Genomic DNA, 12281 nt, shown 5'->3' with positions numbered 1-12281 from the left:
AAAGTACATTCCTCAAGGTAAAAAACACTGAGCAACGTAACTCAGGCACCTTCAGGAAGGATACCAAGGCAGGCCAGACCTCTACCACAGGACACCATCGGACGTTCTGAGGGTCACTCAGACAGAGCAGGAGCCAGACAGGGACACGAGCACAGGGTGCTTTAGGAAAAGTTACTCCTGGGGTACTGCCACAGTGTGTAGGTGCATGATAGAAGGGAGACAGAAGCAGCTGCTACAGGCATTTCAGAGGAACAGGTGGTGGAGTTTTGGCAGTAAATGTACAGGCTGAAAGAGAAGTCAAAAATGAGAACAGCAGCATACTCGATCTACCACAGGAAGGGTTTGATAATTGCACATCCTATTAAACAGGACCTGCAACCTGGATATCCTTATTTCCTAACCCACAAAGTAAAATTATTACACACCAAGACCTTGAAACATTAACATTTTGCCATTCTTAGGATACAAGGCTTGACATTCTGTTGGCTGTGCACATTCTAGTACAAGGTACTAGATGTGCTACTGAAATAATGGATATTCCACATACCTGTGGAATGACAGAAACTTCAGAAAACCATTTTACGCGGCATGCTGATGATTGTTTTCGGCTTAACTGCTTTCTGGGTCGCAGTATGATTATTGGAAAGAGCAAAGGCTATGATGCCAAGCACACCCTTGTCAGAAACCAGATCTGCCAATGGCCCTGGACAAGTTACTGCCTGTGCAGGAAATCTCAGTCATTCATCTATAAACAAGAGGCACCAAAAGGGAAAATTCCAAACAATGAAGAGCTAGGCACCATGTTTGGCTGGTACTGTCTCTATAGATGGTTCTACAGACTACACTGAGGTTTTTATTTTCTGATTTTCCTTCACTGCTGCTATGATGTTTTATTAAAAATTATAAAATGGAGGTCTGCCATTGTGGCTGAGTAGGTTAAGCTACCACATACAACACCATAATCCATGAGCAGTGGTTCAAATCCTACGTGCTCCAATTCCAATCCAACTCTCTGATAATGTGCCTGGGAAAGCAGCAGAACACGGTCCAAGTTCTTGGGCCCCTACCACTCATGTGGCAGACTCGGAGTTCCTGGCTCCTGGCTTTGGCTTGGCCCGGTCCTGGCTGTTGCAGCCAATGGGGAGAGAACCAGTAGATGGAAGACCTCTGTTCCTCTCTGTCTTTCCTCCTGTCACTTTTTTTTTTTTAAAGAATTATTTTTATTGACTTAAAAGACAGAGTTACAGAGAGGCAGAGCCAGAGAGAGTGAGAAGTCCTCCATTCCGCGGATTCACTCCCCAAACGACAGCAACGACCAGAGCTGAGCCAATCTGAAGCCAGGAGCCAGGAGCCAGGAGCCTCTTCTGGATCTCCCACACAGGTGCAGAAGCCCAAAGACTTGGGCCATCCTCCACTGCTTCCCAGGCCATAGCAGAGAGCCAGATCGGAAGAGGAGCAGCCGGGACTAGAACCAGCGCCCATATGGGATGCCAGTGCTGCAGGCAGGAGCTTTAACTCAGTGTGCCATAGCGCCGGCCCCTATAACACTATCTTTTAAATAAATATTCTTTTAAGTGTGTGTGTGTGTGGGGGGGTATTCCACTTGCATAATCTGTAGCATTTGCAGATTTCTGTTATATTGGACATTTCAATAAAAATTAGAAGATTCACAATGGGGCTGGCACTGTGGTACAGTGGGTTAAACTACTACCTCTGATGCCAGCATCCCACATGGGTACCAGTTTGAGTTCCAATTGCTTCACTTGCCATCCAGTTCCCTGCTAATGTGCCTAGAGAAGCAGCAGAAAATGGCTCACGTTGTTGGGTACTTAGACCCATGTAAGAGACCCAGATGAAGTTCCTGACTCCTGGCTTTGACCTGGCCCAGTCCCAGCTGTTGCAGCCATTTGGGGAGCATATCAAAAGATGAAAGATACCTACCTCCCTCTGTTGCTATAACTCTGCCATACAAATAATATAAATCAGAAAAAAAAATTCACAAAGATGCTGGCTAGCCCGAACACATTTTTTTATTTTTTAAAGATTTATTTTATTTATTTGAAAGGCAGAGTTATTTAGAGAGAGGGCGAGACAGCAAGAGAGAGAGGTCTTCCATCCACTGGTTCACTCCCCAAATGGCAGCAACGTCCAGGGCTGGCCCAGGTGAAAACCAGGAGCCAGGAGCTTCTTCCCAGTTTCCTATGTGGGTGCAGAGGCCCAAGCACCTGGGCCATCCTCTGCTGCTTTCCCAGGCTCATTAGCAGGAAGCTGGATCGGAAGTAGAGCAGCCAGGACTGGAACCAGCACCGATATGAGATGCCGGTGAAGCAGGCAGCAGCTTAACCTATGAAGTCACAACAACGGCTCCCATAGCACATATTTTTTTAATCCATCTGAAATTTCTTTCTCTGACACAGACAATTCTTTAGCTCCTGATCCCTTGTTCAACTATCCACTCAGTAGCTACACTTATCTTTCTCACAGGAAGCTCAAAGAAACTAAGTTTCTTCTACACTCTGTCTCGAGGTCTAACACCCCAGCTCCAAAGCCTGTGTTCCTACTGTGTTCCCAAAGCTGGAACAGCTCTACAGGGCTCAGTCTCCCTATCCTTGTCAACTAGTTGATTACCTTTCACACCTGGCAGTCCTGCCTTCAGGAGAACCAGATCTGGTGGCCTACTCAGATATTCTCATAACATCCGTTTCACCCACCACCCTGTGAGTAAGGCAAGAGCGATGGGCAGGGTCCTTACGTACCTTGTTAACTGATGTTTCTTCCATACACAGCATCTTCTATATATGTAAAACTAAGTGTAGGTTTGTAAACGAATCCATGAATTATCCACCTATCCAGCCATCCAGCTACCCATCAACCAAGAAACCTCATTTATCTGACCCACAGGATAGCTCTGCATCACCTCACCTTTCCTGAGAATTTTTTATCTTTTATCCTAGTAATCCTTTTTTAGTTGAAAACATACCTTTAGGCTCCCACAAATGGTGACTGCATAAATAATCTGGAAGAAATGCTTGTACTCAAACTGGAAACATCAAGATAAGTCAGTGGGGTGAGGCAATACTTTAGCATATAGAAAACGATGGAACTGAGATGAAAGGGAAAATGGGAAGCAAATTAGTAAAATGAGTAGTGATACACAGTAAAGAAAGTACTCAAGGCGGCCCAGCATTTTCATACATTTCTCATAAATGGACATTAACGTTTAGGGTATCTGGTCTTGTGGACACGACCTTGTCCTCTAAGGTTTGGGGTCAACTCGGCACAGAAAAGATCAAAGCAACAGGCAGACCTGTGAGGCTTCCAAGGGCCCTGCCTTTAAGATGTTCTCAAGTTGCTGCCTGAAAGGAAAACAGAAGAGTAACCTACAGCAGCCTGTCGGCCCGCCTGTGGGCTTTATCTCATTTTAAGCATATCCTTAATATACACTCACAGACACGTTTGTTGTAATGCAGCAAGTTCCCATGTGTGAAGTGTACCAGCACATGCCCTGGCATAGTGGGTGTGATGGATTTAAATGCAGGGTTTGCTACCACAAAATCACACACATGCCTTGCTTTGGAAAGCTAACAAATCAGACAAATGCTTTCTGTCTTTCCACGCGAGCAGTTCTCACCACACCTCACTGAAGAGCACACGACTCTGATCCCTTCAGAACCTCCCAGTGGAGTCCAGTTTTACACAGGTTAGGACATATAGATCTGTAGATAAGTTACAAGGCCATATCGCACCACTCTATTGTTGCATGACTTCCTGACCAACATTAACACAACTAAAAAGAGGAAAAGAAACAAAGTTTGAGTGAGCAGTCAGGAATCAGGGGTCTGTGGATGTTATTAACGAGCCCAATGGATGTGAGGCCTTAATAATGATCTGCCCCTTGCTATTTCTGCCACCTGTTTTTTTTTTTTTTTAAGATTTTATTTATTTATTTATTTGAAAGGCAAAATTATAGAGGGAGAGAGAGAGGCAGAGAGAGAAGGGTCTTCCATCCTCTAGTACAATCCTCAAATAGCACAATGACTGGGGCTGGGCCAGGCTGAACTCAAGAGCCAGGAGCTTCTTCTGGGTCTCCAATGTGGTTGCAGGGGCCCAAGGACTGGGGTCATCTTCCACTGCTTTCCCAGGTACATCAACAAGGAGGTGGATCAGAAGTGGAACAGCCCAGAGTTGAACCAGAGCCCATATGGGATGCCAGCACTACAGAGGCTTAACTCACTAAGCCATAGCACCAGTCCCCTGCCACCTATTCTGATAAAGAGTAGTCAATGCCAGTGTATCCTAGAGCAAGAAAGGGAAAAAGGAGAAATTTCCATACAAAATGTCTATGAATGCATGGGTAAAAACATAGAAGCCACTGAGCAAAATCAAAGACTGGGGGCCAGCACTGTGGCATACTAGGTTAAGCCTCCACCTGCATTGCCAGTCAGTTCATGTCTTGGCTGCTCCTCTTCAGATCCAGCTCTCTGCTAATGGCCTGGGAAGGCAGTGGAGGATGGCCCAAGTGCTTGGGTCCTGCACCCATGTGGGAGACCCAGAGGAAGCTCCTGGCTCCCAGCTTTGGGTAGCCCAGATACAGCTATTGTGGCCATCTGGGGAGTGGACTAGCAGGTAGAAGACCTCTTTCTCTGTCTCTCCCTTTCTCTGTGACTCTGCCTCTCAAGTAAATAAATGAATCTTGAGAGAGAGAGAGAGAGAGAGAAAGAGAGAGAGAGAAAGAGAGAGAGAGAGAAACACTAGGGAATGATCTCCTCGATGTAGCTAAATTACTTAAACAGCTAAACCAGAGTCATGAAACCCCCATGTCAGTCACTGACCAAGACAGTGGTTCCATCTTTGGGAATCCTGTGTTCTAACACAGATGGAGCATCCCTAATCCTAAGTCTGAAATGTTCCAAAACACCAAGCTTTTAAAGTGTTCCTTGGTGCTCATAAAGTTTTAGATTTTGGAGTGTTTTGGATTTCCAATTTTAAGCTTAGAGATACTAAACCACTATGATATATGCAAATAACTCAAGACGTGACACATTCCAAAATCTGAAACACTTTTGGATCCAAGCATTGTGCATAGGGAATACTCAACCTGTATTTGATTTCAAAGACTTTGTAAGCATTCTGATCATTCCCTGTGCCAACACCATTTTCTAAACAGTTCTAATCACACCATTTCATTTATGAAGCCAAGCACGAATGATGCAAACTGAGAACAGCTTTCTTTGTAAGCAGTCAACAAAGACTTAAACAGTCTTTGAGGGTTCAAATACGTTAAGGATGTGATTTTCAAATTTCCATGCAAAAAGAACCTTGAGCCATGTGACTTCTTCCATACCATTCAAAAAAGGTGAAACATTTTTCATACAGGTAAAATCGACTACATAGGATATACAAGAAGTCCCCTCTATGGCAGACTACTGTACGGCTGCTCTTACAACAACTTCTCCCCCACTTTAAGAATTCACTTGAGCTGAGCCTTTGACCTCACTGCACCCCAGAAATCAAGATTTCTTACAGGCAGGTCCACTGGAGACAGTCAGGAAAATGTGGCCAGAGGTCTCAGTCTTGCTGTATTTGATCCAACTGCCACAGTCTGATCTGGAAACATAGCCTCAAAAAGTACCTCCAGGGTTTCCACCAGCTTGAGAAGGACAGAGTTCGTCCTTCAGTGAATTATCTAAGACATCTACCCAATAAATAACCAGGAAAGCTCTCTCTACATTAAAAAAAAATTAACTTCAAAAAAATTTTTGAAATAAAGTTTATGAGTTGAAAAGAAGTTGCTGAGGCCATTTTGTAGCACAGCAGGTAAAGCTTCCACCTGCAATGCCAGCAACTCTTACAGGCACTAGTTTGTGTCCCAGCTTCTCCATTCCTGGTAAGGGCCTCTGGAAAGTGGCAGAAGATGGTGCAAGTGCTTGGGCCCCTGTCATCCATGTGAGAGACCTGGATGCACCTCCTGGATCCTGACTTCAACCTGGCTCAGTCCTGGCCATTGCAGCCACATGGGAAGTGAATTAGCAAATGGATAGAAGATCTCTCTTTCTCTTTGTCTCCCTTTATATATAACTTTGACTTTTAAATAAATACATCTTTTTTAAAAATTACTTGAAAAGAAGTTGTTAAAAGGGTCAACTGATCAGGAGACAGAATAATTGTTTTATAAAGTAACAATATTTTAGGAATACTGGGATACGCTAGGGTCTCTAGGTCTTGGTGTTCTGTAATATTACACAGAGCCACTGTAACAACACCAGACCCTCTATGACCCTTTCTAATTCAGTTCACTGGTATGCCTCACCTCTATGTGAGCATGAGGAAAGAACAATGATTTCACTTACTATCTGGCTATTTATCCCTATGGTGCCATATATCCTAGGAGAAAGGTTATTTCAGAAAACACTGTGACATCAACAAAAGCAAAAAAACAACATAGCAGAACTCAGGGGATATAGCCCAGCAGTGCTTAGAGGAGAAGGTATATATTTTATGTATTCATATGAGAAAAAAGAAAGGCCTACGTACCAAATAACTAAGCTTACAAGTTAAGAAGCTGGAAAGGGAACGAAAAAGTAAATCCAAAGTGGTTGGAAAAACGAAAAACTTACAAGAAAAAAATCCTTGAATATTAGCAAGTTGAATCTAGACATAAATAAAAAATTATAAAAAAGTCAAAAAAATCCTGAGTAAGCTTTATGGAAGGGGAGGGGATGATGTTTGGTGACACAGTTAAGATATCGCTTGGGACACCGTCAGAGTGTCTGGGTTAGGTTCTCTGCTCTGCATCTGCTTCCAGCTTCCTGCAACCCACATGGGAGACTCGACTGTGTTCCAGGCTCTTGCCTTGGACATGGCCCAGTCCTGACTTTTACGGATATTTAGGGAGAGAACCAGTAGATGGAAGATGTCTTCCTGCTTGTACGTGTGTGTGTGTGTGTACCTGATTTTCAAATAAACAAAAATTTTAAAAAGTTATCATAGGATGGGGCTGGTACTGTGGCACAGCAGGTTAAAGCCCTGGCCTGCAGCATCGGCATCCCATATGGGCACTCGCTCAAGTCCTGGCTGCTCCACTTTCAATCCAGCTCCCTGCTAATACACCTGGGAAAGCAGCAGACAATGGCCCAAGTCCTTGGGCTCCTGTACCCACATGGGAGACCCAGATGAAGCTCCTGGCTCTTGGCTTCGGATCACCTCAGCCACTTGGGGAAATGAACCAGCAGATGGAAGACTTCTCTCTCTCTGTAAATCTTTCAAATAAATAACTAAATCTTTACAAAAGCAAGTTATCCTAGGAATACAAAGTTGCTTCATCTTCTAAAGTCAATTTAATTTGCCACAAGTTTTGATTTTAGAATGATGAAAAACCATATGACCACTGAAGTAGAATAAAAGAAAAACCGTATTACTAGTAAGCTAGTAATAGTAGAGACTTTTTCAATTTCATAAACGATAAGAGTTCTACAACTGGGGCTGGCATTGTGGTGCAGTGGGAAAAGTCATGGCCTATGATGCTGACGCCCTATATGGATATTGGTACGTGTGGCGGCTGCTCTGCTTCTTATCCAGCTCCCTGCTAATGGCCTGGGAAAAGCAGCAGAGGATGCCCAAGTACTTGGGCCCCAGCTACCCATGTGGGAGACCTGGATGGAGCTCCTGGCTTCAGCCTGGCACAGCCCTGGCTGGTGTGGCCATCTGGGGAGTGAACCAGCATATGGACGATTTCTTGATCTCTCTCTTTCTCTCCCTTTCCTCTCTCCCTAACTCTTTCAAATAATAAATCTTAAAAAAAATTTTTTTTAAAATCAGCTAACATAGTATTTAATGGCAAAAGATTGTGTGTCTTTCCCAAAATTGAGCAACAATATCCACTGGTTATCACTTCTCTTCAATGTTTTATTGGAAGTCCCAGTCAGTGTAGTAAAGCAAGAAAAACAGTCAACAAGAATGCGTAACAATGCAAAAGCAGAAAATTAAAAGACTGACAAAATCAAGTTTTGACAAGGACACAGAGCAACCAGAACTCTCATACGGCTGACAGCAGTGTAATATGATACTATCACTTTGGAAAGCAGTTTGGCAGTTTCTTTAAAAGCTATACCATAAGGCCTAGGAACTCCACTCCTGGTTATCTACCCCTCCTCCCACAAAATTAAAACAAATATCCAAACAGTTATATAATAACCTTTTCTTTTAATTCCGCATTTCTAAGAACTTCTCGAAATTTTTTCTTATTTATTTGAGAGGCCAAAACACAAGGAGAGAGAAAGAGACAGAGCTCCCTTCCACTGGATCACTCCCTTATATGTTTAGTAGGGGGCTGAAGAAAAGGCAGGAGGAACACAACCACTTGGGCCATCAATACTGCATTAGCAGGATGCTAGAGTCAGGAGCCAGAGCCAGGAATTGAACACAGGTCCCCAGACAGGGGATGCAGGCATATTAACTGCATCTTTCTTTTTTTTTTTTTTTAATTTATTTTATTTAAATGAAAGGCAGAGATACAGAGAGAGGTATGTGTGTATATATATAGATATAGATATACATATATATATACATATATATATATATATAGAGAGAGAGAGAGAGAGAGAGAGAGAGAGAGAGAGGTCTTCCATCTGCTGGTTCACTCACAAATGGCTACAATCGCCGCAACAACTGGGGTTGGGCCATGCTGAAGCCAAGAGCCAGGAGCTTCTTCTGGGACTCCCATGTAGGTACAGGAGCCCAAGCACTTGGGCCATCCTCCGCTGACCTCTCAGGCACATCAGCAGGAAGTTGGACTGGAAGCAGAGCAGCCTGGACCTGAAGTAGCACCCACATGGGACGCCGGAACTTTAACCTGCTGTGCCACAGCACTGGTCCCCTCCTAACTGCATCTTAGCAGCTAAGCCAAATGTCTGCCAAGAAATTCCTGAAGTCCCTTTGTATTTTTACCAGCGAATACTACTCAACAACAAAAAGCAATGAAATACTGACACAGGGAAAAAATGCTTGAAATCACAAAACATGATGCTGAATAAAGGAAAGCGGACACTAAATACTATATGATTTCTATGTTTCAAATTCTCTAGAGTACACAACCAAATCTAAGGGCTAAACAGCTGGTTGGCTGGAGCTCGGACTAGATCTGGAGATTTGACAGTTCAGGGACACAGAGAACATTTCTAGTGCTGAAGAATATGTCCTATATTGGGAACTGGCAAGCTGTAAGCTACAGGCTGGCTGCCTGCTGCGGTAAATAAAGTTTTACTAGAACACAACCCTGCCAGTGCACTTAGGTGTTGCTGCTGGATGCTTTTCCTTTACAAAGGCAAAGTGAAGCAGTTGCAATGGGATTCCAGAGCCCACAAAATCTAAAATATTTACCATCTGACCCAGATGTTGACACCTGTTCCACACTTGTATCTTTATCTTAACTGAAGTGACGAGGCTACAAGGCTAGATGAGTATGTCAAAACAAACTAAACTGTTCACTTATAAATGGCACAATTTCTTGCCTGTAAAATAACATCTCAATAAAACTGATTTAAAAGGAACAAGTATTTTGCAGAGAAAGAATGATGGCGTAAATATAAAACATTTGCTCCAGAAGTTTTAGAAAACCAAACAAAAAGGATGACGTGAAAGAATCCGGAAGGAGCCACCCTGGCATGAAAACACCCCGAGCTGAAGGCATCAGAGTTCCTGAAATCCTGAGCACAGACTCCCAGAAGAACTCAATGGTCAGAACAGCCCTGGCCAGGAGCAGCTCTAATGATCTCTTCCTGGAGCAGCCTACATCATACCCACCCCAGACACTGGCACAAAACTGTATCTCCCATTTACTCTCTAAGGACCAATTACCACTCCAAAAGGTCTTTTGTTTCTCCATAGCCTTTCCCTCCCTCTCCATTCTAAGAAGTCACTTGTTCTCTGCAAAGATCCACATGCCCTTTTAAAGATGGTCAAATTCTAACCAAGTCACGTTTCTTTGTGAGCTGTTATGTATTTGTACCAAACCATCTCCCTCTCATCTGTTTCCCTCTGTAAGTCTCCAAACCCAGAAGCTAAGAAAGTAACAAGAAAAGCAAAAGAAAGCAACAGGGGGAAAAAAAAAAAACAAACCTGGCTTATAAATGAAATTTAGTGACTTTTTTTTAGAATATCCATTTTATTACTGTAAAGTTGATAGGGAAAATGTAGTTTTAAGTTAGTCAAAGACTATTAAAGGCAAGAAACTAATGTTTTTTTTTTTTTTTTTAAAGACTGGAGTTATTTTTTACTTGTTTAATTTGAAAGGCAAAGAAACAAATCTGTAATCCATTCATTCATTCACCAACGGCCCCAACTACTCACACTGGGCTAGGCTGAAGTCAGGAGCTCCAAACTCAATCCTGGTCTCCCACGTGTGCGCAGCAGGGGCCAGAGTACTTGAGTCATCCTCTGAGCCTCTCAGGGTGTGCATCCGAAGGAAGCTGGGCTCAGGAACAGAGCTGAGCCTTGAGCCCAGGCACTCCGATATGGAATGCAGGTGCCCTGAGGGGCATCTCAACCATGAGGCCACACTCCTACTCCAATACATTCAATTTCAATATGGCCTTCCTAACTCAATTCCTCTCATCACCCTTCCTGGCGCCTCCAACTCCCTCCTCCACTACCTACTGAGGGAACAGACCCAGGAACACAGCCCTGCCGCCTCACACTGCTCCAGCACACAGAGAGATAATGCACAATCTCCATTCATGCCTAAGCCTAATGCTCAAAGCTGCTATCTTACTATATCCTGACTTCAAAACTTCTGTTTTCAATAGGAACTTCTGTAAAGAAATGTTTTTTTTTTTTTTTCTTTTGACAGGCAGAGTGGACAGTGAGAGAGAGATAGAAAGGTCTTCCTTTAGCATTGGTTCACCCTCCAATGGCCGCTGCGGCCGGCTCATTGCGCTGATCCGAAGGCAGGAGCCAGGTGCTTATCCTGGTCTCCCATGCGGGTGCAGGGCCCAAGGACTTGGGCCATCCTCCTCTGCACTCCCGGGCCATCGCAGAGAGCTGGACTGGAAGAGGGGCAACCGGGACAGAATCCGGCGTCCCGACCGGGACTAGAACCTGGGGTGCCGGTGCCACAAGGTGGAGGATTAGCCTATTGAGCCGCAGCGCCAGCCCAGAAATGAGTTTTAAAACTATATTTGATTGTTTTGAAATTATCATTTTGGTGCAATATAAGCCATAATAACCCCCCCCCCTTCAAATAAAAAGGCTTGGGAAGTTTGTTCCTATTTAATCATAAAACTTGAATAGAAATGCACTATGAAAAACTTGGAGAAAATTACTTATCAATACGTGGTTTCTGATCATCAGCAGTACCTTATGTAAGGTACTGATGGAACAGACATAAGCCTTAGCCATTCTCACTCATTGTCCAAAAGACAGATAAACACTGCAATTTATTGCTTGCCATTGAATCTCAATTGGGTCTTACACCCTATTGCCTTCATACCCCACCCCTCACACTGGCCACCTGAAAGACCAGTTCCAGGAATTCCCCTCCACCTGCTGTCCCCTCCTCCACCCCCATCCATAGCCATCCTAAAATGGCTTGGGGTCGGGCATTCTGCCATGTGTTTCATCCAGTGTATGGCGGCAGTTGGTCACCCACCACTACCAATTTATTTTCTCTGAATAAATTCGGTCTGGCTGTAAATTTGTACACTGTCTCCTCTCTATTCTGCGCCTCTTTTCCTAACATTTGTGGTGGCCTGTGTGAGGAGGCACCAATCTGCAACTCTTTTCCTAACGGGTACGAAGAGTGAAAAATTTCAAACAGTCACTGATGAATTATCTTGAACGCTGAGTGCCGAGGTATAAACCGCCTCGGAAGTTAAAGTCATGGCGTATGTATAAAACTTCAAATTCTAAGTCAACATTCATTTGCCCAAGCTTATTTGTTATTAAAACCACATGTTGGCACTGAATCATTTTATGGTTCATTTGAGACAAACATGCAGAAAATTGTGGGAAACAAATAGAGCCCAAGAAGTCTGTTAAAGGCAAGATACTCAATCCCAACACAACCTCAGTTACGAGCCTAAGCCGAAAAGTCTATCTGTGGTTGAAAAGAGGTTTATTTTAATAAGAAAACTCCACTGCTGCTGTAATGAGATGAGACAGCACCAACCACTAACTGAGTTTAATTTTTATCCCAGAAATTGGAAAACACAGATCCTATTACTGTTCAATAAGAAAATACGTGTCTAAAACTTTTTAAATGGTATCTTCAATTAGCTGTATATTTA

At 43.5% G+C, this 12281-nt stretch overlaps 1 protein-coding gene across 3 annotated transcripts in view; it reads right to left on the bottom strand.

Annotated features, from left to right (window-relative positions):
* The window catches only part of SLC25A26 (solute carrier family 25 member 26), a 141344-nt gene that overhangs the window by 36673 nt on the left and 92390 nt on the right, over positions 1–12281 (bottom strand). The window lies entirely within an intron of this gene.

Source organism: Lepus europaeus, chromosome 9 (assembly GCF_033115175.1).
Source record: "Lepus europaeus isolate LE1 chromosome 9, mLepTim1.pri, whole genome shotgun sequence".
Classification (NCBI taxonomy): Eukaryota; Metazoa; Chordata; class Mammalia; order Lagomorpha; family Leporidae; genus Lepus; species Lepus europaeus.
The sequence above is the reverse complement of the archived record's forward strand: the minus strand, read 5'-3'. Positions and strand labels throughout refer to the sequence as shown.